This window comes from Pithys albifrons, unplaced genomic scaffold, assembly GCF_047495875.1.
Source record: "Pithys albifrons albifrons isolate INPA30051 unplaced genomic scaffold, PitAlb_v1 scaffold_43, whole genome shotgun sequence".
NCBI lineage: Eukaryota > Metazoa > Chordata > Aves > Passeriformes > Thamnophilidae > Pithys > Pithys albifrons.
In genome coordinates, this window is record NW_027286058.1 from 157,934 (window position 1) to 183,501 (window position 25,568).

Consider the following 25,568-nt stretch of genomic DNA (forward strand, 5'->3'; position numbering starts at 1 on the left):
TGGAGCTACTTCTAGTCCATGGCTACACAGGTCTTCTTTTACAGATTCATGTACCAATTTTAATTTTTCGGTGTTACTAGCGCTCAGAAGCAGATCATCCATGTAATGGAATATGATAGCTTCTGGAAATTTAGTTCTAATTGGCTCAATTATATTGGACACAACCGCCTGACATATTGTTGGGCTATTTTGCATATCTTGGGGGAGGACAGCCCAGTGATATCTTTTGGAGGGCTCTGCAGCCTTAATAGCTGGAACAGAAAAAGCAAACCTATGTGCATCATTAGGATAAAGGTAAATATTAAAGAAACAATCTTTAATGTCCAAAATGACAAGTGGCCAATTTTCTGGAATCATGGTAGGGGATGGTAGTCCTACTTGGAGGGCTCCCATTGGTTCTATTATATTGTTTGCCTCTCTCAGGTCGTGCAAAAGTCTCCATTTCCCGGAGGATTTTTTGATTGTGAAAATAGGAAAATTCCATGGACTATTCGTGGGAACCAATCTGTTTTTACTTAATTGTTCTTTTATTAAATCATGAATGTGTTGCAATTTATCTTTTTTGATGGGCCACTGTTGGATCCACAGGGGCGTGTCAGTTGTCCAGGTTAAGGGTGGTGCGTAAGGCACACAAGCGTTACTCATTATAATTTGGAATGGATAAAACAATAACTGTGTTATAACATCTCTGCCCCACAGAGTCAGTGGGATGTCCAATATAAAAGGCTCGGATGATGCAACCTTACCCTGTGGGCCATGAACCAGAAGAGGCAAGCTGCTTTGAAGGGTGATCTGAGATCCTCCTACTCCCTGGATGTCGACAGCTGGTCTTGTAGTACCCCAAGTGCTTGGCCAATCTTTGGTAGAGGTAATTGTGATGTCTGCCCCAGTGTCTAGTAAGCCAGACACTGTCACCTGTCGGCCTGAATTAGGAGAGGGAAGGGTACATTTTAACATTGGCCTTTCAGCAGTAACCTTTTGAGCCCAATTAATAAGAATCCCCTGTTCACTCTGGGATTCTCCATCCATGGGTATAATCTGTGCAATTTTATCCTGTGGTTGAATAACTGTGGGTGCAAAATTAGGTTTGATTACAACAGACAGAACTTTAGGATCTTGCAAACTTAAAACCATAGGCAAAACTGTGATACCTAATGCAGTTGCATGGTCTGTTCCTGCGACAACACATTTACCTGTAAAATTTGAAACATCAGAGGTGGCAGAAGCAAACAAGACATATTCATTTTTCTCTAAGGTTTGAGGTTGTGAGGTTGCTAACTCTAGGCCAAATGCATTTTCTTGGGGTTTCTTTTGAGAAATGCTGGGGGGAGTTATATCCAGTTGCTGAGCTGGAATATTTATGTCTGCACGTCACCCTGGGCACTGAGGGAGGAGTTTCCCGAATTCTGGGGTTTTTTTCACAGCTCTAGGAGACAAAGGATTACCTTTCTTGTCAAACAGTGAGCGGCATTCTGATGCCCAGTGTAATCCTTTCTGGCATCTAGGACAGATGCTTGGAGGGGTGGACTTTTGTGGCTTTGTTTTGTCTAGTTTGGGGCAATTCACTTTTAAATGACCTTTATTTTTACAGTGGTGACAAACCACCTTAGAGGGCTCTAAGGCTGCTTCCAAAGCTTGGGCAACCTTGTCAGCCATCTGCTGACTGGCTTCTGCTATTTGTGTACCAATCTGCAAGTTAGCTTCTGCTAATTGGCTGCCCACTTATAGCTGGGCTTGGACAAGACTATTTGTTAGCTTGTCCTGAGGACTTATATCTTTGCATGGCTTTACCATATCCATGGGTGTGGGGTCACGGAGGGTTCTCAGCACCTGTTGACACTGTGCATTTGAATTAGTGATAGCAAGCTTTAAAAACAAAGCATCTTGCATTTCTTTCCCCTTAATTTGCTTCTCAATTGCGCTTTTCAATCTTTCAGCAAAGTCTATAAACGATTCGTCACATTTCTGCATAATATTAGTGAAAGGTGTTCCTGTTTCTGAGGCATCAGCCACTGCTTGCAGGGCCTGCAATGACATGTTTCTGGTAGCTATTAAATCTTGCCTAGGAATTTGAGCTTGGGCGGGGTTACCTGCAAATGGTCCCTCTCCAAACAACATTTGTATAGTAACATCTATTGGTCTTCCAGCATTGGGCAGGGTTTCATGTGCATATTTACCAGTCAAAGCTTTCCATTCATCTAAAAACAATGTTATCTGTACCTTATTCAATAAAGCTCTCATTATAGCCTTTAAATCATTTGGTGTTAAAATAAAAGCTGAAAATAAAAATGACAAGACACCCATAGCATATGCAGAATTCAAACCATAATCAGTGACTGCCTTTTTTGCATCTTTCATCAACTCTATAGCCAAGGGTTCCCAAACTGGTTGTTGGTTCCTAGGATAAAACACTGGGAATGCCTGTAATGCATCAGAATTAATAGGATGGCTATTTGTATTATTACTCTTTGTTATCTTGGAATCACCTGTATTGGAGAGAAAAGGGTTAGAAAGAGAAAATGGATAATTAGGATTAGATGTTACGCTTAAAAATGGATTATTTGAAGAAAATTGATTAGGCTGTAAGTCATTTTGTCGCTGTTGTGGTGCACGAGTGCTGGGAAGGAGGTTGCTGGAGGTTGGAATGTCCATTGCAGCTGGCACTGGTTGAGCTGGAATGCTGCCAGTTGTGAGGTTGTCAATAGCTGGTGTTGAAGAAGCATGTTGAGGAAAAAAGCAGTGTTGTGTTTCTCTTAGCTGCAGTGAGTTGCTGTTCCATTGTTGCTGGCTGTGGTTTGCTGCAGTCTGCATGGTTGCCAAGCAGCCAGGGGCTGGTGATGCAATCATCCCTGGAGGGGACGATGAGCCGGTGGGCAAAGCTATGATGCTGCTGTGGTGTGCTGTGGTGCAGTACAGGAGGCTGTCACTAGATGGCGCTGTGGGGCCATGTGGTTGTAGAGCCCAGTGCGGCATACTTCCTTCTGTCTCGGCTGCTCCACCTACAGGTGCTGGAAATCTCGCGTGATTTTGGCTTACCCCCGGATCTTGTGCCGAGCTAAAGGCAGACCTGCCGGTATTTGTCATGTGCTTCCAGAGCCTGCAGGGTGCATACCGGGCTGGGGAAGGGTCTGCGCCAGTTTTTCGGTTCCCCCGTCTGGCTGCGGGGGAAGGGAGGCTGCGTGGACCACGCTGTGGCTCTGTGCCGACTGGATAGCAGAAGGTAATCCAGGCATTGCAGGCTTCGGCTGCAGGGAGCCGGGGAGGGAGCGGGGAGCGGGGTGGGGGCCGCAGAGAAACGGCTGGGGGAGGGTGTTGCCTGGGATCTCTTGCGCTGCGGAAACGGCAGGAGTAAACTCCATGCAGCCGTGTGTCTGCACCGTGCCGAGCTGGGGCTGCCGGGGGTAGGGAGCCGCCTGCGTGGGGGAGGGGTGGAAGCTTTCCCGGTCGGCAGACTGCATTTGTGGCTGTTGGCTCCAAGTCAAAGTTCCCAGTGAGTGCAAACCAGCAGACGGCTGTTTAGGGGGGATCCCCATACCGCTGGGTGGGGGTTGCAGGTCCCGCGCCGTGGGGTTGAGGGTGGGGGGCACCATGTGGTGTGCAGAGGGTTCCGGCATGGCGGAACATGCGGCACTGGCCTGGGGGGAGTTTAAAATTCTGCCTATGTCGTTTTCCTGGTTTGGCTGAGAAGAAATGCAGTTAAAACTCACGGTATTTATGTCCATCTGTGTCCCAGGCAGAGGCGTGGGTGCCGGCTGCAGTGCGGTGGGGGTTTCTCTCTGCGGAAATATGCTGGAGATCGCCACATGGGATGGCAGAGGAGTAACTGCTGCTTGTTCCCGTGTTGGAAAAATGCCTCCAGGCTGAAAAGACTTATCCTGGGGGTTTAAAACTGCATTTTCATTTATAGAATTTCCTGTCTCAGGTTCCTTTGTTCCCAAAGGGGAAACCAAGACATCCTGTGGTAAGGAAGTTGTTGTAAAACCCTCAGAGTCATTTTGAAAGCTCTTTTTGCCACCCGGGGAATTTGAGTCTGAATAAAAAGCAACACTTTTAAGTTTTTTATTTTTATCTGGCGATTTTTTGGGCGATCCAGGCTGCTTTAGGGCAGAACCTGCTGACAGATCCAGATTGCTGTTTTTTTCTTGTAAATCTAACACAGCAATGATGTGTGTCCAAGCCATAGAGGCATGTATAGCAGCTTTATCGTTGCAATTTGCTGCCAGCCATATTTTTCTGCCTAGCAAGTCCCAATCCTTAGTTGTGAGACAGAAAGGTAGCTTGTGGTTGCTTTTTGTAATAAATTTTGAAAGACATCTTAAAGCATTTTTATCAGACAATTTTCTGTTAGAAAGTAATATATTTTTTAAACTTTTATAATTTTGCTTTTCTCTTCTTGAGAGGTAAGCACCCATTTCTTTTATTTAGGGTGTGAAAAATTAAATGCCAAGACCTGCTCTCACCTCTGACCTGTGGGGTGAGCTGGTTCGTGTCCTCCTGCTGCTTTCTCTGATGGCATGCGCTGAGCAGAGACACGTGGTAACGCCGAGGTCTTGGTACCGTTGCAAAACCAGAAACTCCGGTCCGTTTTCTGATTCTGAAGTTAGTCCAGCATCGCACAAGGGGCACCGTCTGATCCTGTGGGATTTCTTTATGCCTTGTTGGTGCTGTGTGTTGTATGATTTCTGCAACGATATGGTGATTCTCCTGGTCCTGGAGCTCTTAGTCCATAACCTAAGAGAAAGTGTGCTCTCTGCTTTTCCCCTACCATGTGGTCCCTGAGAGCCCCAGAGAAGGACACACAGAGACCACCAGAGAGGGAAAGGAACAAAGAGGAAGTTTATTCATGGGGACAAGTTTATATGGACTTTGGAGGGATTCAAACTCACCAGTAAGGGACAAGAGGGGAATCTGGCTTTGGGCCAATAGGAGTAAGGGGATGTACATTCAATGGGAAAGGGTTTCAAGGAGCATGAGGTCACAAACTTTCCCCAGCCCCCTGAGCTTACAAGGGTATTCTGGGAAGAAGAAACAGTGACACTGCAGTTTTTACATTCAGTACATTCAAACCACATTGAAAACATCAGTTGATAAAGCATTATCAGTGGCTGGTTGATTCTCTTTGTCAGCCCATTTTTGGCAGGACATTCTCCATGCTATATATTGTGAATGCATTGCTACAGAAAGTGGCCCTCTGAAGGATCCCTTAATATAACACTCTCTTGCAGCTTATGCTTTTTCTTAGATGGTAAAAGAAATGAGATGAAGTGATGTATGCAATTATGTTTTTCACCTTATGGAATAAACTGCAGTGGTAAAAAGATTGCAGGATTAATATTCCACCCCAGGACCCTCTTGTGCTGGCTTTAGAAAAAGAGCAGAAAAATAAACCAAGGAAGTGTTGCTGCTCTTCCTGTGATATCGGCCAACGTTGCCTAAAATTGGGAAAGAGAGTGATGAAGAAAGTATTGTAGACCCCCAGGAGTTGCAGGCAGCCTACTATAGAAGGCCAGAGCCCTGTAGTCCAGAGGAATATGGAGTAGCAGCCAGAAGCCCAGACAGATCGGGAGATGCAATCAATTCTGAAAGTATTGCTGAAAGCATGGATAGTCCAGAGGAAGTGGTTAGCACTATGTATCCCACGCATAGTTGGACAGCAGGACCCAAAGCTACAGGTAAAACAGGGGGGAAAGCAAAAGCTAAATCTGGGTCTGGTCATTTGGTTGCTCCCTTGCGTGAGGTGGTAGCACCCTCTGGAAACCAGACAAAAGTGAAAATTCCATTTACGTCAGGGAAATGGAATAGCTGAAGGGAAGAAGCTAAACATTTTAGGGATAGATCCTGGTAAAATAGCCAAGAGATTTGAATTCATTGTAAAGAACTAAGACATTGACTGGGAGGACATCGATCTGATGTTATCAGAGCTAACAGAAAAAGAACTTATAATAAAAACAGCAAGAAGTCATGTCCAGGGGCAGATTGCAACAGACGTTTTACAGGGAACAGTAGACACACATTTTCCATTGATTAATTCTAACTGGAATCCAAATGATCATAGGCAGTATGAATTACTGGTTAGGTATAGGAAATTGGTGCAGCTAGGATTAGAAAGTGCCATACCCAAAGCTGTAAATTGGGCCTCTTTATATGATGTTAAGCAAGGAAGAGACTAAATCCCAACTGCATTTTTAGACAGGCTCAGAGCTGCAATGAGAAAGTACACAACCTTAGACCCTTCCTCAGATGCGGGTAAGCAACAGCTTGTGGGACTGCTAATGGGGCAAAGTAACCCTGATATTAGAAAAAGATTGCAGAAAATCAAAGACCCTGCTAATAGAGATTTAGAAACATTAATGAGTGTGAAGCCTGGAGAGTATATAATAATAGAGGAAAAAAAGAATACAGGAAATTGGCAAGGGTTGTAGTAGCTGTTATAACTCAAAATACATAGGTACAAGGACAAAACTTCAGGAGTTGTGGAAGAGGTCAAGTGCTGCGAGGAAGAGGAGGCCTGCCACCCTGATAAACAAGATTGGGGCAAAATCAATGTACATATTGCAAGAAGGAGGGACACTGGAAGCAAGACTGCCCTGACAAGAGCAAAAACCTAGAAGGGGCTGTCATTGCTTATCAGGATACTGAATGAGGCCGACCGGCTGGTACCTCCCTAGCAGACCCGCTAGTTAAAATTGAGCTAGGGGAAGAAAAGGAAAAACTGGACTTTTTAATCAACACTGGAGCTACTTTCTTTGTTTTAAATCAAGAATTGGTACCTAAAAGTGATAAATTTGTTCTTATTACAGGAGCCACTGGTCAATCAGAAAAGTCCTACTTTCTGAAACCAATTAAAAATAAAATTAGAAAGCAAATGGGAATGCATCAGGTTTTTTATTTACCAAACTCACCCAAATCCCTATTGGGCAGGGACTTGTTGGAAAACTTAGATGCTAAGATGTTGGAGAATATGCAGGTTTTCGGGCTGGTGAGCCAATGGCAGCTTCCCAGATGGAAGCCTCAGACATAACAGTGGAATCTGCCAGGCAACCTTGGGCTCATGGCAAAGTGAGAGAAAAAACTTGCTGAACTCTGCAGAGAAATACATATGATGAGCTCTATTAATAAAGTTAAAAATAAGATAGATAAGAACTGTGTGGATCCACCAATTTAATGAAATATATTTTAGTTAATATTTAGCTATAGCAGTGTGGTGTTAGATAGTTTGGATGGTGTGTATGAGTTTTAAAAATGTGTGCAACTGTGTGTTGAAAGAGAAAAGGGTCAAACACCCCCCCCCCCCCCCAGTTTTGTGAAATTTCTAATTCTGCTCTGCAAAGTATTGCTTCCATAGCAAGAAAGGTTAACTCATGAAACATAGCATGAAGTGATGACTCGCTTTGTTCTGGTATGGACTGTCTAGCAATTATAGAGACCAGTGTACCATAGATTAGAAGTCATAAATTAATGTAAGCTAGACACTTCAATAGGATGAAATGGTAAAGAGCCAAGATTTTGTAGAGTTAAAGCCAAGATTTTACAAGTTTGACAGGTCATGTCATTGAATAAAGAAAAGGCATAAGTCCAACAGTGATGAAGATGCTTCAAGACCATCCAAGGGATGAAGTCAGGAGACCACTACCCAAATTTCAAGCCAAAAGGAAAGCTCCACCCAAGATTTTTCCCAGTCATTAATATGGAAATTAGAAGGTTTAACTATGAACACAAAACTGTATAAATGGCTTATTTTACACAAACAAGTCAGGCAAGTTTTTGCCCAGTATGAAATGGCTTGCCTTCAACATTATTAATAAATACCTTTGTTGCTAAAAGAATAAAAAGTCTCTGTTATGGGTTTGGCCAGATGGGCCTAAATTTAGGTTTTAAAGTTCAGCTAGGCCTGGGATTGTCAGCTGATTTGAGCTGGGCTGAGCTAGCTAACAGCTGACTTCTTCTAGCCAATAATATTGTATTCCATACCATACGACATCATCTCAAAGGGTGTAAAATCCAGTGTGTGGGAGTGGCTTGGGCAGTTCCATTATGGCTGGAGAGCAGAGAAGACTGCTGCAGTAGCTCTCTTCTGTTAGGCCCTGATCCTGCTGCCACTGCTTGCATTTTGTTTGCATTCAGGGAAGTGGAAACATTTTTGTTGTTACTCTTTCTGTTTTTTCCTAGGAGTCTCTTAGAGTGCTTATGAATCTAGAGTAATGGGCTTTGTATTAACTGGAGAGTGGGAGGTTATATCTTGTTATACTATACATAACTTGTGTAAGTGTATGTTATATTGTAGCTTTCTCATAATTTTTTCTGTATAAATACATATAGTTAGTTTCAGCATAAACCTGTTTTGAGGGTTTTTAACCTCTCCCTCTTCTTTTTCCCTTGGCTGGTTGGGGGGAGGAGGAACCCTTTTCACTTTGTCCTGGACAGTTGGCGTTTCGACAGCTCAAGCCAGGACAGATAAATGGTGCATTGGCCGGGAAACGAAGGACACTGGCAAATGTCCCAGAAGGTTGGCAGGGTTCCCGGGAGCATTGTTATAGAAACATTACTTGATATCTGCATTGCTTTGGTACATCTAGAACAAATTAGATAAAAATGTTCTCTTGCTACTGGATCCTCATTTTATTCCTTGTACTGACTGTTTTTGTGAGTTCAGACAGCTCAACTCGTACCTGCTGTGACTGTAGCCACTGCAAGGAGAAGCCTTACAACCAAAGCAAGCAGTCTTTCTCTCCTGCCTCACCTCGACAAAGAGCAAACCCCAAGAGTGAGTCACAAGGTGAACTGTCATCCTTCCTGTGTGACCAGGGGAAAGACATGAGGAGGTGGGACAGTGCATCTACTGTGCTTGACATCCAGGTATGGAAATCAAAACGTAAGAAAGCTGGTATAAAGCTGTCCACATGTTGAAGCAGAGATCCCAGAACAGAGTCAAGAACATCAATTAAGCCGCCCTGCCTCCAGTCGAGAGGAAGAGGAGAACAACCGTCTCCTGGACATTGCTGAACCAGAAGACTAGCCAAGACTGTACCTCTACACTGACTTGTAGGTGACAGCCAGTGCCCCTCTGAGGGTGGCTGGACCAATAAAAGAAGATTAATTGAAGCATAGAGAGGGCCATGTGGGCTGTGAGTGTGTAGCAGGACACTGCCACTTGAGTAGAATCTGTAGAGATTCATCATGTGGATGCTCATGTACCCAAAAGCTGAGCTGATAAGGAACATCACACCTGGACTAGCATAAGGGAGAGTTGTTCCTGGCTCAATGGGCCCATGATGCCTCAGGCCACCTGTAGGTGGACAAGGCCGAGGGGTGGATTTAACCATGGACATTATTTCCCAGGTTATCTGCTATTGTGAAACCCCTGAGAAGGGGATAGTGACCTCTGAGAAGGGGATGGAGACCCCAGCATGGAGATAGTGACCCCAGTGTGGGGATGGTGACCCTAATGAGGGTATAGTGACCCCTGAGAAGGGGATGGGATAATCCCAATGCGTGCCTCAAGGACATTTAACCTTGAGAAAAAAGGTAACTTGCATTTTGAGTTCTGTGTTGCAGGACATAAACCATCAGATGAAGACGACCTGAGCTGAACTGGTGTTGGTGTCCAATGATGAATTGGTTTTTCCTGCCTAAAGTACCTACCCCATCCTAATGGACTATTGCCTACAATATGGAGGGGTGGAAGACAGCCCTGGAAAGAACAAAGACTGTTTAAGCGTGCGGGAATAGATAGATAGATTTATGATATGAGTGACGTAATATTGTATGGAATAAGGGGTAGAATGTTATGGGTTTGGCCAGGTGGGCATAAATTTAGGTTTTAAAGTTCAGCTAGGCCTGGGATTGTCAGCTGACTTGAGCTGGGCTGAGCTAGCTAACAGCTGACCTCTTCTAGCCAATAATATTGTATTCCATACCATACTACATCATCTCAAAGGGTGTAAAATCCAGTGTGTGGGAGTGGCTTGGGCAGTTCTGCCATGGCCAAGGTACAAGCTGGATGTGATCCAGCTTTTGTCTTGGAGTAGGCCTTGCTCCTGCCCCTGCTGCCTCTGCTTGCATTTTATTTGAATTCGGGGAAGTAGAAATATTTTGTTGTTATACTTTCTCTTTCTTGCTAGGTGTCTTTTAGAGTTCTTATGAATCTAGAGTAATGGGCTGTGTATTAAGTGGGGAGTGGGAAGTTATTTATTGTTATACATAACTTGTGTAAGTGTGTGTTATATTGTAGTTTTCTCTTAATTTTCTTTTTCTGTATAAATACATGTACTTAGTTTCAGCATAAACCTGGTTTGAGGGTTTTTTGTTTCCTCTCCCTCATCTTTTTCCCTTGGCTGGTTGGCGGGAGGAGGAACCCTTTTCACTCTCTCTTGGACCGTTGGCGTTTTGCTAGCTCAACCCAAGACATTAGTTTCAGCATAAACCTGGTTTGAGGTTTTTTTTTCCCTCTCCCTCTTCTTTTTCCCTTGGCTGGTTGGGGGTAGGAGGAACCCTTTTCACTCTGTCCTGGACAGTTGGCATTTGGCCAGCTCAACCCAAGACAGTCTCTTAGCAGCTATTTATTTCAAGGCGTTTTTAGCTATCTGTCCTGGGTTGAGCTGGCAAAATGCCAACTGTTCAGGACAGAGTGAAAGGGTTCCTCCTCCCCCCAACCAGCCAAGGGAAAAAGAAGAGAGAGAGAAAAGAAAAACCCTCAAAACCAGGTTTATGCTGGAACTAACTACATGTATTTATACAGAGAAGAGAAAATTAAGAGGATACTACAATATAACACACACTTACACAAGTTACATGTATATATAACAAGGCATAACTTCCCACTCCCCAATTAATACAAAGCCCATTACTCTAAATTCATAAGCACTCCAAAAGACACTCAGCAAGAAAGAGAAAGTATAACAGCAAAATGTTTCTACTTCCCTGAATGCAAACAAAATGCAAGCACAGGAACAGGAGCAGGGCCTAGCATAGTAGAGGAGCTGCTAGATGTCCTCCTCTTAGTGCAGCCATGATGGAACTAACTAAGCCACTCCCACACACTGGATTTTACACCCTTTGAGATAATGTCGTATGGTATGGAATACAATATTATTGGCTGGAAGAAGTCAGCTGTTAGCTAGCTTAGCCCAGCTCAAATCAGCTGACAATCCTAGGCCTAGCTGAACTTTAAAACCTAAATTTAGGCCCACCTGGCTAAACCCATAACACTATCAGTGTTAAAGTAGTTCTGTATGTAACTCTTCTTGTGCTTTGTAAGATCTCTGCATAGGGGAGGATAAAAGTACCTTAATGTTAACATAGCGTGCCTTTCTCCACCATTCCTCAATTCTGTTGTAACCTACCGACAATGAGGACTTGGAATAAAACCTCAAATTTTAATTAGATGCAGTCAAGTTGCTTTATTTAACAACTAGAGGTTTCTGGCCTTGCAGAAGCCCACTCAGAACTGCGTCTGTGTGAAATTAGGACATTGTGACACTAAGATTCAATTTAAACAAGGTGAAGTTGAATTTGAAGTAAAGGAAGAACAATTGATAATATCTCTAAGTTTGGCTATAAGCAGTGTAAAACCAAAACCAGATGATCAAAGTATTAACCAAATTTTAAATCAGGTATACCCTTCAGTTTGGGCCACTGATACACCAGGTAAGTCCAGGTGGGCAACCCCTATTCAAATAGAACTGCAATCAGGGGCAAAGCCAGTAGCCAGGAATTAAACCGATTATTGAAAAATTTTTAGATTTGGAACTTTTGATGGAATGTGAATCAGACTTTAACACTCCAATTCTCCCGGTCAAGAAACCAAATGGAACTCATAGGTTAGTTCAAGATTTGAAAGCAGTAAATGAAATAAGTAAGACCATACACCCAGTAGTCACAAATCCATACTCCCTTTTGACAAAGAAAAAGATAATTTAGTTTGGTTTACAGTGTTAGATTTGAAAGATGAGAAAAATGTTTCTCCCTTTCCTTAGCACAGGAAAGCCAAAAGATATTTGTCTTTGAGTGGGAATCAGTCACTAGTGGGAGGAAAATGCAACTAACTTGGATTAGGCTACCCCAAGGGTTTAAGAATTCTCCTACAATTTTTGGTAACCAATTGGCCAAAGAATTAGAACAGTGGCAGCAGCCACCAGGAGATGGTGTTCTTCTACAATATGTAGATGACTTGCTAATAGCAACTGAAACAGAAAAAGAATGTATTCAATGGACAATCTTGCTCTTAAATTTTCTGGGATTAAACGGTTATCGAGTTTCTCAACAGAAGGTCCAGCTGGTGCAAGAAAAAGTGGTGTACCTAGGATATGAAGTCTCTGGAGGACAGTGTTCTCTGGGAACAGCAAGAATAGAAGCTGTTTGCCAGATGCCCAGGCCACAGAAGGTGAGAGAACTTCGAGCCTTTCTAGGTATGTCAGGCTGGTGATGTTTATGGATCTATCAGTATGGACTGATTACAAAGCCACTGTATGACCTGCTAAAAGCTACCCAAGGACAAATAGCCTGGAACCCTGAAGCCAATGAGGCCTTTGAACTGCTAAAGCAGAGACTCAAAGAGGCTCCTGCTTTGGGTTTACCTAACATGACAAAGCCTTTTTGGTTGTTCTCTCATGAAAGGCAGGGAATGGCCTTAGGGGTCTTGGCTCAACAGCTGGGGCCAGACAAGAGACCGGTAGCCTACTTCTCCAAGCAATTGGATGAACTGAGCAAAGGTTGGCCCAGCTGAGAGCAGTAGCTGCAGTGATCATAAACATCAAAAAAGCCAGGAAATTCACACTAGGACAGAAAATTACTGTACTAGTTTCTCCTACAGTGTCAGCAGTACTGGAGCAGAACGGAAATCATTGGTTGTCACCTTCAAGGTTCCTGAAATATCAGGCCATCCTGTCTGAATCAGATAATATAACTATTCAGGTGACTAATGTTGTCAATCCAGCTTCATTTCTAGAAGGAAAACCCTCAGCTGAACCTGTCACCCATGACTGGAAACCATCGAAGCTGTTTATTCCAGCCGTCCAGACCTCAAAAAAAGAACCAATCCCAGACGCAGAAGCCTGGTTCTCTGATGCAAGCAGTTTTGTGAGACAAGGTGTAAGAATGGCTGGCTACGCAGTCACCACGACAGATCAGGTGTTTGAATAAAATCCTTTGCCTACAGGGACTTCAGCCCAGAAAGCTGAATTGATAGCTCTCACCCAAACTCTAGAACTAGCAAAAGGTAAGCGAATTAACTGTTGTAGTTTGGGATTATTATGTAAATTCTCTCCCCTGCCACTAACTGCCCATGCCAGCAGTTAACAAAAGAAGTAGTTAACTACTGATCACTTGGATGGGGGCAGGTTTTGTCTCTTTTGTTTTTTGGGGGCATCTTTCTTTTCTTAGCTCGGTGGAAAGGAGGAGCGGTGGCTGCCGAGGAGAGAAGTGGCTCTGCTGGCACTGCTGGGGCTTCTGGCTGAGCTGCTGTTTTTCTCCTCGCCGTGGCTGTTTCTCCCGGTTCCTGCATCTGGGATCCTGGCCTCTGTTCCAGCCTGACCACCGCCTGCACTGACCACCGCCTGCACCGTCACAGCCTGCCTGCCCCGGCTGGGGCAGTGACCCAGGAGAGAGAGAGGTGTGCAGCTGCTTTTGCAGGACACGTGGTGGTTCCCCATTTCCAGCTTTCTCTTTCCTTTGATGCCGTGAATGACCCTTCCCCCCAAAAACAGGACTTCGAGCCACGTTAGTGTAGGGTAAGATAAAAAGTAAAGGTCCTTTAATAACACAGGGCCTACAGCCCACAGGAATACAGGGTGACATGCATGTGTCTTAGTTCTTGTTTCCATGGCTTTTATAATAAGATCCCTCCAATCATTGCTTTACACATTTCTCAGTTCAGCCCTAGTCCCACCCCTGGTCCAACCCCCTGGAATTGGGTCTGGGATCGTCAGGACCCTCTGTCTTCATCAACTCTTCTTCCTCGGGCACACAAAGGTCTCTTGGAGTTCATCCAGTTCTGGCTTTTGGGTCACTCTGACCTATGTTTATGTTTCATTCTGTGGGCCTTCTGATATCCTTCAGCTCTTTACCTTGGAAAGGAGTCTAAACAAGATTAATTAACTAAAGGAATTTGAGCTCCCTGTTCTGGGACAGGGGTAGTGATAGAAAGGCATTAAACTTAAACTGTTAGAAATATTAACCCTCTAAAAATCTACAACTACTGTGTTCCTATGTTGTAGTTTGGGATTATTATGTAAATTCTCTCCCCTGCCACTTAACTGCCCAGGCCAGCGGTTAACAAAAGAAGCAGTTAACTGTGATCGCTGGGGTGGGGGCAGGTTTGTCTCTTTTGGTTTTTTTTGGATATTCTCCTCAGTCTTGGCTCGGCGGAACGGGGGAGTGGGGGCTCCAAGGAGGCAGGCTGCCCTGCTGGTTACTGCTGGGGTTTTCCCTGGCTGTCTTGCCGCTGCCTACTTCGGACTACTTTTTCCTGCCGTGCTGCTGCCTGCCTTGGATTTGCTGCTGGTTGCTCGTACCTTTCTGCTTCTTGGACGGGGAACACAGGGGGAAGAGACTGAGTCCATCTGAAAGCCCACTGCTCGTCTGTTTCGCTGGAGAGGGACTGAAACTCACTCTGCAGCCAGCCGGGCTGTGACAAGGACACTTAAGTATAACCTTTTCTCCCGGAGGAAAACCTGCTGGGTTTTGTTCTTGTTTTTTTTTTTTCTCTTATGGTGTTGGGGAAGTGGGTTGCACTAGTCTGTTTACATATATATATATATATATATATATATCAGTTATCCTTCTTGTATTAAAATTCCTTTTCTTAAATTTGATAAAGAGTGGTGTGATTATCGTGGAGGAGGCCCCTCCCCTGCTTGTGGGTAAAACATTTTGGTTTTTTTCCCCTCAAACCGAGACATTTCTTGGCGCCCAACGTGTGGGGCTTGTAAACAAAGAAGGATAACTGCTATTTTGTGGCACCATGTGGGTCTTGAGCTTAGGGTTCATCAGGACCATCCTGTATAATATATTGGCTTTTTGTTGGTACAAATTCATGCCAAAAGGAGCGGCAGGTTTAAGTCTTATCAACAAATCAATGAGCAAAACTCAAATAGCCGCAATTATTATTGAGTTCTTACTCTGGATTTATGGTGCCATGAATTCGATGCCTTTGGATGTCATGTGGGTGGTGTTCTCCAGGCTGTTTTCCTGCCGCAACCTAAGCTGCTACCTCTGGGGATTCAGTGATAATAGTACGGACCCTTGGGAAGGAACAAAGGGGAATCTCTTCTCCCAACCCTTTGTCCATTCCCCATTCAAGTCTGCTACAACAGCTTTTGAGATGTTTAAATTCTCCCTGGATGCCAGAGATATCTTGCTCTTTATGGTTTTTCTGCAAGGTTGTATCCCTGCGGCTTACAGAATGTTTGAAGGTAGGGCCAGGGTTTTTCCAGAATGCATTCAGAAACCTAGCCCAGTGAAGGGGGAAAAGCGAGAGAATAAAACCCCTGACGTTACAGTGAAGAGGGAGAAGGAACAGGGTAAAACCCCTGACGTTACAGTGATGCAGGATGAGGCTAAACCAGGAGGACAGGCCAAGCCTATGGAAGTTGCCCCTATTCAGAAAAGGAAATATAAGACCAAATTAGACCATCCAGCGGACGATGAGGGGGCTGCTGCACCTCCACAGCAAGCAGACCCAGAGCCTGAGATCATCACTGAGTCATTGTCATTTGATAATCTCCGTAGTTTGCGGAAAGACATTGCTCGACACCCGGGTGAGCCCATCCTGACTTGGTTGATCCGAGTTTGGGACCTTATGGGTGAAACCTTACAACTGGATGGTGCTGAAGCCAGGTTTTTGGGGGCTCTGGCCCAGGATGTGGCTATTGAACAGCTGTTCGTGAGGGAATCAAAGCCCCTTTCACTCTGGGCACGACTTCTAACGAGTGTAAGAGAGAAGTTTGTTTATAGAGAAATCCTGCAGGAACATCATATTAGGAAGACTTGGAAGACGATGGAAGAAGGAATTTTACGTCTGAGGGAGATGGCAATGATGGACGTGCTTTTTGGAAGAGGTGGGCAAGCCAATAATGACCCTGACAAGGTCAGATGCACACCACATATGTGGTGGAACCTTTCACACTCGGGGCCAGCTGAATACACCGATTTCCTGGCATCCATGTATAGGGAAGAGAACCAAGAAACAGTGGGCGCTGTAGCAAATAAGCTCCGGATATATGAAGGCATGACCCACAGCCCAATGCAGGCCCGTATTTCTGCTGTAGAGACATTGGTTGAGAGTCTCAAGACGCTGCCTGCAGAGGTAAAAGCGATCAGAGAGGAAATTAGGGAAAGTCTCCAAGTGGCACCAGTGCGAATGAGAACCTCTGAAGTCAGAGCCAGACGCCCCCCAGCCAGAGGAAGTGGACAGACCTCACGAACTGAGATGTGGTACTTCCTGGCCAAACATGGAGAAGACATGGGACGGTGGGATGGGAAACCCACCCGTGCCCTTGCAGCCCGAGTACAAGAACTGAAGGAGAATGGAAGAAGGTCAGTGAGAGTAAGTGCAGTCCCAGTTTCCCACGGGCAAGAATCTGACCCACAGGATGGCACCTCCCAGGTGTACTCATCGAGAAAAGGTTCTGACCGCTATGACCAGGATCGGTGTTAGAGGGGCCCTGCCTCTAGCCAGGTAGAGGCACGGGACAACCGTGTCTATTGGACTGTGTGGATTCGATGGCCTGGTACATCAGACCCACAAAAGTAAAAGGCTTTGGTTGATACTGGCGCTCAATGCACATTAATGCCATCAGGACATGTGGGCTCAGAAACTATTTCTATTTCTGGGGTGACAGGGGGATCTCAAGAGTTGACTGTGCTAGAAGCTGAAGTGAGCTTGACAGGGAGAGATTGGCAGAAACACCCCATTGTGACTGGTCCAGCCGCCCCATGTATCCTGGGCATTGACTACCTCAGGAATGGATATTTTAAGGACCCAAAGGGGCATAGATGGGCTTTTGGAATAGCCACTGTACAGACAGAAGGGATTGAACAATTGAACTCATTGCCAGGTCTCTCAGAAAGTCCTTCTGCTGTTGGACTGTTGAAAGTTGAGGAACAGCAAGTGCCAATTGCCACCACGACAGTGCACCGTCGGCAATACCGAACGAACCGTGATGCTGTGATCCCCATCCATAAGATGATCCGTGAACTGGAGAGCCAAGGGGTGGTCAGCAAAACCCACTCACCCTTCAACAGCCCCATCTGGCCTGTGCATAAGTCTGATGGAGAATGGAGATTGACTGTGGACTATCGTGGCTTGAATGAAGTTACCCCACCGCTGAGTGCCGCTGTGCCGGACATGCTGGAGCTCCAGTATGAACTGGAGTCCAGGGCAGCAAAGTGGTATGCCACTATTGACATTGCTAATGCGTTCTTCTCCATTCCTCTGGCACCAGAGTGCAGGCCACAGTTTGCTTTTACGTGGAGGGGCGTGCAGTACACCTGGAACCGACTACCCCAGGGGTGGAAACACAGTCCCACCATCTGTCATGGACTGATCCAGACTGCACTGGAGAAGGGTGAGGCTCCAGAACACCTGCAATACATTGATGACATCATTGTGTGGGGGGACACAGCAGAAGAGGTTTTTCAGAAAAGAGAGAAAATCATCCAAATCCTTTTGGGAGCTGGCTTTGCCATCAAACGGAGTAAGGTTAAGGGACCAGCCCAAGATATCCAGTTCCTGGGAGTGAAGTGGCAGGATGGACGCCGTCAGATTCCAACAGAAGTCATCAATAAGATCACAGCAATGTCTCCACCTACCAGCAAAAAGGAAACACAAGCCTTCCTGGGTGCCATAGGGTTCTGGAGGATGCATATCCCAGCATACAGTCAGATCGTAAGCCCTCTCTACTTGGTAACCCGTAAGAAGAATGATTTCCACTGGGGCCCTGAGCAGCAACAAGCCTTTGACCAGATCAAGCATGAGATTGCTCAGGCTGTAGCCCTTGGACCAGTCAGGACAGGACCAGACATACAGAACATGCTCTACTCCGCCGCCGGGAATAATGGCCTGTCTTGGAGCCTTTGGCAGAAGGTGCCTGGTGAGACTCGAGGCCGACCACTTGGATTCTGGAGCCGAGGCTACAGAGGATCTGAAGCCAACTATACCCCCACAGAGAAAGAGATCCTAGCCGCCTATGAAGGAGTTCAAGCCGCCTCAGAGGTGATTGGCACAGAAGCACAGCTGTTTCTGGCACCTCGACTACCAGTGCTGAAGTGGATGTTGTCAGGACAGGCTGCCTCTACACATCACGCCACTGATGCTACCTGGAGCAAGTGGATTGCCCTGATTACGCAGCGCGCCCGTATAGGAAAATCAAATCGCCCTGGGATCCTGGAAATCATCACAAACTGGCCTGAAGGTGAAAATTTTGGTCTAGCAGATGAAGAGGAAGAGCAGGTGACACGTGCGGAAGAAGCTCCACCATACAATCAATTGCCAAAAGAGGAAATACGCTACGCCCTCTTCACCGATGGCTCCTGTCGCATTGTAGGGACTAATTGCAAATGGAAAGCATCTGTATGGAGTCCCACACGACAAGTTGCAGAAGCTACTGAAGGAGAAGTTGGGTCGAGTCAGTTTGCAGAGCTTAAAGCCGTGCAGTTGGCCCTGGACATTGCTGAACGAGAGAAATGGCCAAAGCTTTACCTCTACACCGACTCATGGATGGTGGCCAATGCTCTCTGGGGATGGTTAGACCGATGGAAGAAAACCAATTGGAAACGCAGAGGGAAACGCAGAGGGAAACCCATCTGGGCTGCCGATATATGGCAAGATATTGCCACCCGAGTAGAGAAGCTGATTGTGAGAGTCCGCCACGTAGACGCACACGTGCCCAAAAATCGGGCCAATGAGGAACATCTCAACAACCAACAGGCAGACCGAGCTGCGCAAGTGAAAGTATCACAGACAGATCTGGATTGGCAGCACAAGGGAAAGCTGTTCTTGGCTTGATGGGCCCATGATGCCTCGGGCCATCAGGGCAGAGATGCCACTTATAAATGGGCACGAGACCGAGGGGTGGATTTAACCATGGACATTATCTCTCAGGTTATCCATGACTGCGAGACATGTGCTGCCATTAAGCAGGCTAAGAGAGTGAAGCCCCTGTGGTATGGTGGACGCTGGGATAAGTATAAGTACGGGGAGGCCTGGCAGGTTGACTACATCACACTGCCACAGACCCGCCAAGGCAAGCGCTATGTGCTCACCATGGTGGAAGCAACCACAGGGTGGCTGGAGACACACCCAGTGCCTCACGCCACTGCTCGGAACACCATCCTAGGCCTGGAAAAACAAGTGCTGTGGCGACATGGCACCCCAGAACGAATTGAGTCAGATAATGGAACTCATTTCAAAAACAGCTTAGTTGCTACCTGGGCGAGAGAACATGGCATTGAGTGGGTGTATCATATCCCCTACCATGCACCAGCTGCCGGGAAAGTTGAGCGGTGTAATGGACTGTTGAAAACCACTTTGAAGGCGTTGGGTGGAGGGACTTTCAAACACTGGGATCAACACTTAGCAAAAGCTACATGGCTAGTCAACACTAGAGGCTCTGTCAATCGAGCCGGCCCTGCCCAATCAGAACCCCTTCACACTGTAGATGGAGACAAAGTCCCTGTAATACACCTGAGAGGTATGCTAGGGAAAACAGTCTGGATCAACCCTGCCTCAGGCAAAGGCAAACCCATTCGTGGGGTTGTCTTTGCTCAAGGATCTGGTTCCACCTGGTGGGTGATGCAGGAAGATGGAGAGACACGATGTGTACCTCAAGGGGAACTTATCTCTGGGTAAACGACTCATATTACTGTATTTGTAAACACTTAATTATTTGAAAGAAAATTTAAGTTTAATGTAGAGTATCGGCATGGAAGAGAATTTAGGGGTGGATAATGTTGTAGTTTGGGATTATTATGTAAATTCTCTCCCCTGCCACTTAACTGCCCAGGCCAGCGGTTAACAAAAGAAGCAGTTAACTGTGATCGCTGGGGTGGGGGCAGGTTTGTCTCTTTTGGTTTTTTTTGGATATTCTCCTCAGTCTTGGCTCGGCGGAACGGGGGAGTGGGGGCTCCAAGGAGGCAGGCTGCCCTGCTGGTTACTGCTGGGGTTTTCCCTGGCTGTCTTGCCGCTGCCTACTTCGGACTACTTTTTCCTGCCGTGCTGCTGCCTGCCTTGGATTTGCTGCTGGTTGCTCGTACCTTTCTGCTTCTTGGACGGGGAACACAGGGGGAAGAGACTGAGTCCATCTGAAAGCCCACTGCTCGTCTGTTTCGCTGGAGAGGGACTGAAACTCACTCTGCAGCCAGCCGGGCTGTGACAAGGACACTTAAGTATAACCTTTTCTCCCGGAGAAAAAACTTGCTGGGTTTTGTTGTTGTTGTGTTTCTTTTGGTTTGTTTTTTTTCCCTCTCTTGTGGTGTTGGGGAAGTGGGTTGCACTAGTCTGTTTACATATATATATATATATATATATATATATATATATAGCAGTTATCCTTCTTGTATTAAAATTCCTTTTCTTAAATTTGATAAAGAGTGGTGTGATTATTGTGGAGGAGGCCCCTCCCCTGCTTGTGGGTAAAACATTTTGGTTTTTCCCCTCAAACCGAGACATCCTAAAATCTACAAAATGTGAAAATCAGAACAAAAACCCTTTCAGCATCAAGTCCCCCCTTTAGAAACAGACAAAACTCAAAAATTTTGTCTGGGTTCTACTACTTAAACTTAGCATTATACTAAAAGATAAGCTAAAACTATAGTATTAAATCTTACAGCTAGTTATAATGCAAAACACTAATGATAAACATAACTAAAGAGTTGGTTAGGTTCAGTAACCATGAAGTTGGTTTGTGGAAACTTTGCAAGAGTTACTTGATTTGTAGTACTACATGAGACAAACTCTGGACTTTTCTGAAGTTGCAATAGCATCTGAGATCTGATTTTGGATAATTTCAATGACAGTGTTTTTCTAATTGACTTACTTTTAAAGATGGAATTTCCAGGTCTCTGGAATTTCATAGGATTTTCCAAAGTTTGTTTCATTCATCAAAATGCCAATTAGGGCTAATTGCTTTTCTCATCAATTGCTGGTATTTGAATACAAATACAGCAGTCAGTTTTTGAAGGATTTTATATATGTGACTAGGGTCACATGCAAGTTTTGATTTCAAATTTCAGCTAAATTCATAATGCAAATTTAGCAATTTTTTGGTGTTTTGGCTAAAGCCAAATGCAATTACAAATTTTAGTTCCTAACCTAATTCATGGTTAGTAGCAATGCAAACAATACATACAAAAAGTAATTTAAGAAAGTAATAGTCTCTGTTGCCCTTGTTCTAGGGGCAGAGGACTTCTGTCCTGCAGTAAGTCCAGGAAACCTGCTATGCAAAGAAAGCAGTCTATTTTGTTTTTTAGGATGACATCAGGTTGTTAATCTTTGAAGTGGTCCTGGAGTCTGTATCACAGGGGTACAGTTCTGTCTTTCACTGTGGTGTAATTAGTTGACAGTACTTGAGATGACTCTAGTCAGCATGCAGATTTCAGTGTCCCATCTTTCAACAGTTCTCAGTCTGGAACAGGAATGTCCAATTTCATGGGCTTTTGGAGTTTCTGCAAAGTAAAAGGAAATCTAGACCATTTAATAACCTTGTAAACCACATTTTCTTATGTGAATATGAAGAATCAATGAAACAGTTGTTTCTCTGCCTTAGCTATAGGCAAGGCTTGGGTATGTAAGATGTCTTATGTCTCTCGTATCTCTTTGCAAATTTTGCTAATTTGAGTTTTAGGAGTGTGCAATTTTGCAAATCTCAGGCAATTTTCAAAGGAATCTCGAATTTCAGAATTCTTGCATTTTGACAATACAAAAAGCAGATTCAGCTTTTATAACATGAAGGGGTTGACTGCTAGCCACGAATGCACGGGCCCATCAGGAGCTTTCCACTACCAAGCTGTGTCTGGAGTTTCTGCAACACCAAACATCATCTTGGCACTACTAATTGCTCCTCACAGAGTGCTTGCATCCTCTGAGTGTATTTCAGGCCCCATCGAGGTCAGACCATCCTGCCACAGCCTGCCTTGACCACAGTCAGTCCTCTCCACCTCACGGAGTAGCTGTGCAAGAGCTTCTTGCCTCCGTGTATAAAAGCATTTTCACTGCTAAATTGTATATGTTAGCATGTTAAATAACAATGGCATCTTCACATATTGTGAGCCATAATGCAGGTTTCTAAAAGATCATTTTGCTGAAAGAAATCCAAGAGACATAAGAGCATGAAAAATTTTCAGGACAAGACTGAAATTCACTTAATTAAGCTAAAATAGGGTACAAGCATCACTTAAATGGCTTAAACAAGCTATTCAGCTATGATGTTACCAGTTCATTTCAAAGATTGCAGGCTTAGATGTAATTCAGTGTTCATGAGACAGTCTACTAAATCAGTTCTTTTAATCTTTCGGCTGCACCGTTGTGACTCAGTTACTTGCTTGTCTTGTAACACAGGACACACAGAACTTGTTTCGCTTTTCTTTTGCGAGGCTCAGTGCTTCACACACTGTAACAGACACTAGATGACAAGATGTTAGAGACAAACTCAAAATAAACAAACTTGAAGTTACAATCATACAAACTCCTGTGTAGAATTTTCAAACCAGGTTTAGAGAAATTTCTCTTACATGTAACAGCAATTAAAGAGAAGACACAGTTGTTCTACACAAAGCTTGCACAATGATGTTTTCATCAACTTTGCTCTCAGATTGGATTCTTGAGAGGCATGTCCTTCAGGTCTGGTGGTGACAGACTTCTTGGTTGTCTGCAAATAATCATATTCTAATAGCAGATGATTAGTTCACAATAAAGACAAAAATACATAGGTGGCAACTATTGATTGATTTTGCACCAGTATGACACTGGTCCTAGTTTTTAGCAGCCTCAGAGCTATGCTTAGACAGACATGCTACAAGCTGGAGCAGCTCAGAGCAAACTCAGAACACAGAGACTACCACAGAAAGCTGTGGTTTTGCTTTGCCAATCTGTCTCGGTGTATCAGGTGTTGAGGCTTCTCTAGAATGGAAATGAGAAAATTGCAAACACAGACAGAATCTTTAAGCTTGAGATTCCTTAAACTTAAATTGGTGCTTTAACATTCATCACAGTGGGAAAGAACTGAGTTTGTTCAGGCAGCTTGTAACACAGTGACACTATCACTCTTTTGCTCCCCCCTTTTCGGTCCTGATGGCAGGGGTAGAGGGAAAATGCTGGAAATGCTCTCGGGGGTAGAGGAACTCGCCCCCCCCTTTTCCTGCAATTAGAAATTTTGCACACTTGGGCAAGGCAGTCGAGATGATCAGGCTGCCTGCCTGCTTGCTGGGGAGTCCTGTATTCCAGGACAAGGTGTTTAAGTTCTCTGCTTGCTCGCCGAGGCAGGTAGGGATTGTTAGTGACAGGGATAGAAAGGAAAGGGTCGCCCACGGCCCTCCCGCTGTCGGTCTGGGCAAGATCTCAGCTGTAGGTATTGACCCTGGGTCTATGCTGGCCTCTGCTATTGCTGTAGCACTGGCTTTGAGCACAGCTTCTTTGGTCCTTTTTGTCGGGGCCATGCTGGCTCTTAAGGGAACGGTCCCGTCCCTGATGGCCCTTGGGCTGGCCTCTGTTGCTTTAGAAACCGTGGCGTCCGGAGCCGCTGCCGGTGTTGCCCCCGGCTCTGGGCCTGCCGTGCAGTGCCGCCCACCCGGCTCTTTGCCGGCTTCACTCGCTGCTCCAAGGGAAGCAACGCTGACAGGAGTTAGTTCTACGGTCCCAGGGGTGGAACTCCCCGGGATCGGGGGTCCTGGACAGTGTTCTAGTCCTTTTCTTCCCAAAAGCTACTCATGCTTTGTTTACAAGGAGTTTCAATAGCAACATTATCTGCTCTATCTCTAGTGAGGGAGCACAAGGAAAACTTTCCTTTCCTTGCTTTCCCAGGAGGAGGCAAAGATGAAGATGCCTTCCTCCCTCCGGGTCCACTTTGGCTCAGCTTTGCTCTTAACTCTCCATTATAAAGATGACACAAAGCCTCCTCTCCAACCGCAGACAAAAGGCAAACTAGCACTGATTTTTCTCTCTCTCCACCACGAACAAGGGAAGGGAAAGCAGGAAGGAGACCATGTCTCTCTGCTCCTGTGCCTTTTGCAATCTCGGTGTCAGAAGCGGCTTTCTCCACCCTGCCTCTCTGCACAGCACACACTGGCTGCCGGACAGGGGCAGAGCTGGCCACGTCGCCTGTATCTGCCTTTGCATAGTCACGCACGACGTCGGCGAGAGGTAGAGGAAGGGACAGTGCTGGCTCCCCCTTCCCGCTTTTCCCTGCGGTCTCTGCTAAAGCCTCCTTCGCCCTCCTTTCTGCCACCGCAGCTGCTGAAGGGTCAGCAAAGCCAGTGCCTGCTCTGTTCTCAGCAGCGGGAGAGCCCAGCACGGAGGACCAGCCCACGGCCAAGCGAGACTGATCTTGCTCTTGCTGCAGCTGCCTTTCCGTCACAAGCACCTCCTTTCCGCTGGTACCCTCAGGACCTTTTGCTGCTCTAGCTGTCCAAGGAAAAGCTGCGTTTGCCTGGCCAGCAAGCCCTGCTTGTTCATCTCCCGGTCCCGGGCATGTGTGTGCTGCCTCCCCCGCACTCGCTCTATCTGCGTGCTTGGCTACCGCCCTTCTGCAGGCACTCTCACAGCTGCTGGCTCTGCTGATTTCCAAGGCCAACCCTGCTGTGCCTGGCCCCTTTCTGCTGGCTCTGCTCGCCACTCCAGGTGGAGCGATGCTGGCAGAGGTCAATTTCACGGCTCTGGTGGAACCTGCTCCTGGCTGTCCTGGGACAGCTATTATGCCAAGCTTTCCTTCTCCAGGGGGTTCTGCTTGCGCTGCATATGCGCTTGTCTCAGCGTCCCCGGGAGCAGCCTCAGTGTATCTCCGCACCTGCGGGACAACCTCAGTGCATCCCTGTATCCGCCGGGACAGCCTCCTGGGGGGCTCTGAGGGTCCCGGCCCGTTTCCAGAGTTTCCTCCTTCCCAGGAGCTGCTGGACTTCTGGTTACTCATTTGTTTACAGGGGGTCTCTATGGCAACTTTCCCTGCTCCCTCTCCGATAGGGGAACGCAGAGAAAACACCTTCCTCTTTGCCTCCTCAGGAGGTGGCAAAGGTACTTTCTTTCTCAAGGGAACGGAAACACTCCCTCTCTCTCCCTTTGGGAACACAGACCTTTCATGGTCTTTAAAAGAAAAGTAAGTTAGAAAGTTGAGATTATTGCTTTTGTTAATCTCCCAGGCTAGGACTAGCCTTGTATCCAAGCAGCTGTGCCACAGCCACGCTTGTCTTGGCTTCTCCCAGCCCAGCTCCCTGAGCTCAGAGACAGCCGCTCCATCCCAGAAACTCAGCTTTGCCTTAGCCTTTTCACCAGGCTGGCTCCAGCTTATCTTTGCTTTTCTTTCTTCACTACAGAGGTGCTGATACAAATTCTCTTTTTCAACAACAGACAAGATGCAAACCAC

General features: G+C 45.8%; 1 long non-coding RNA gene across 1 annotated transcript; it reads left to right on the plus strand.

Moving 5' to 3' along the window:
* The first annotated feature begins 3,043 nt into the window (after window positions 1-3,043).
* LOC139685189 (uncharacterized) lies at window positions 3,044-4,062 on the plus strand. Its single transcript, XR_011700054.1, has 2 exons — window positions 3,044-3,220; window positions 3,734-4,062. It is a non-coding gene; the product is annotated as an uncharacterized lncRNA (long non-coding RNA).
* The last annotated feature ends 21,506 nt before the right edge of the window (window positions 4,063-25,568 follow it).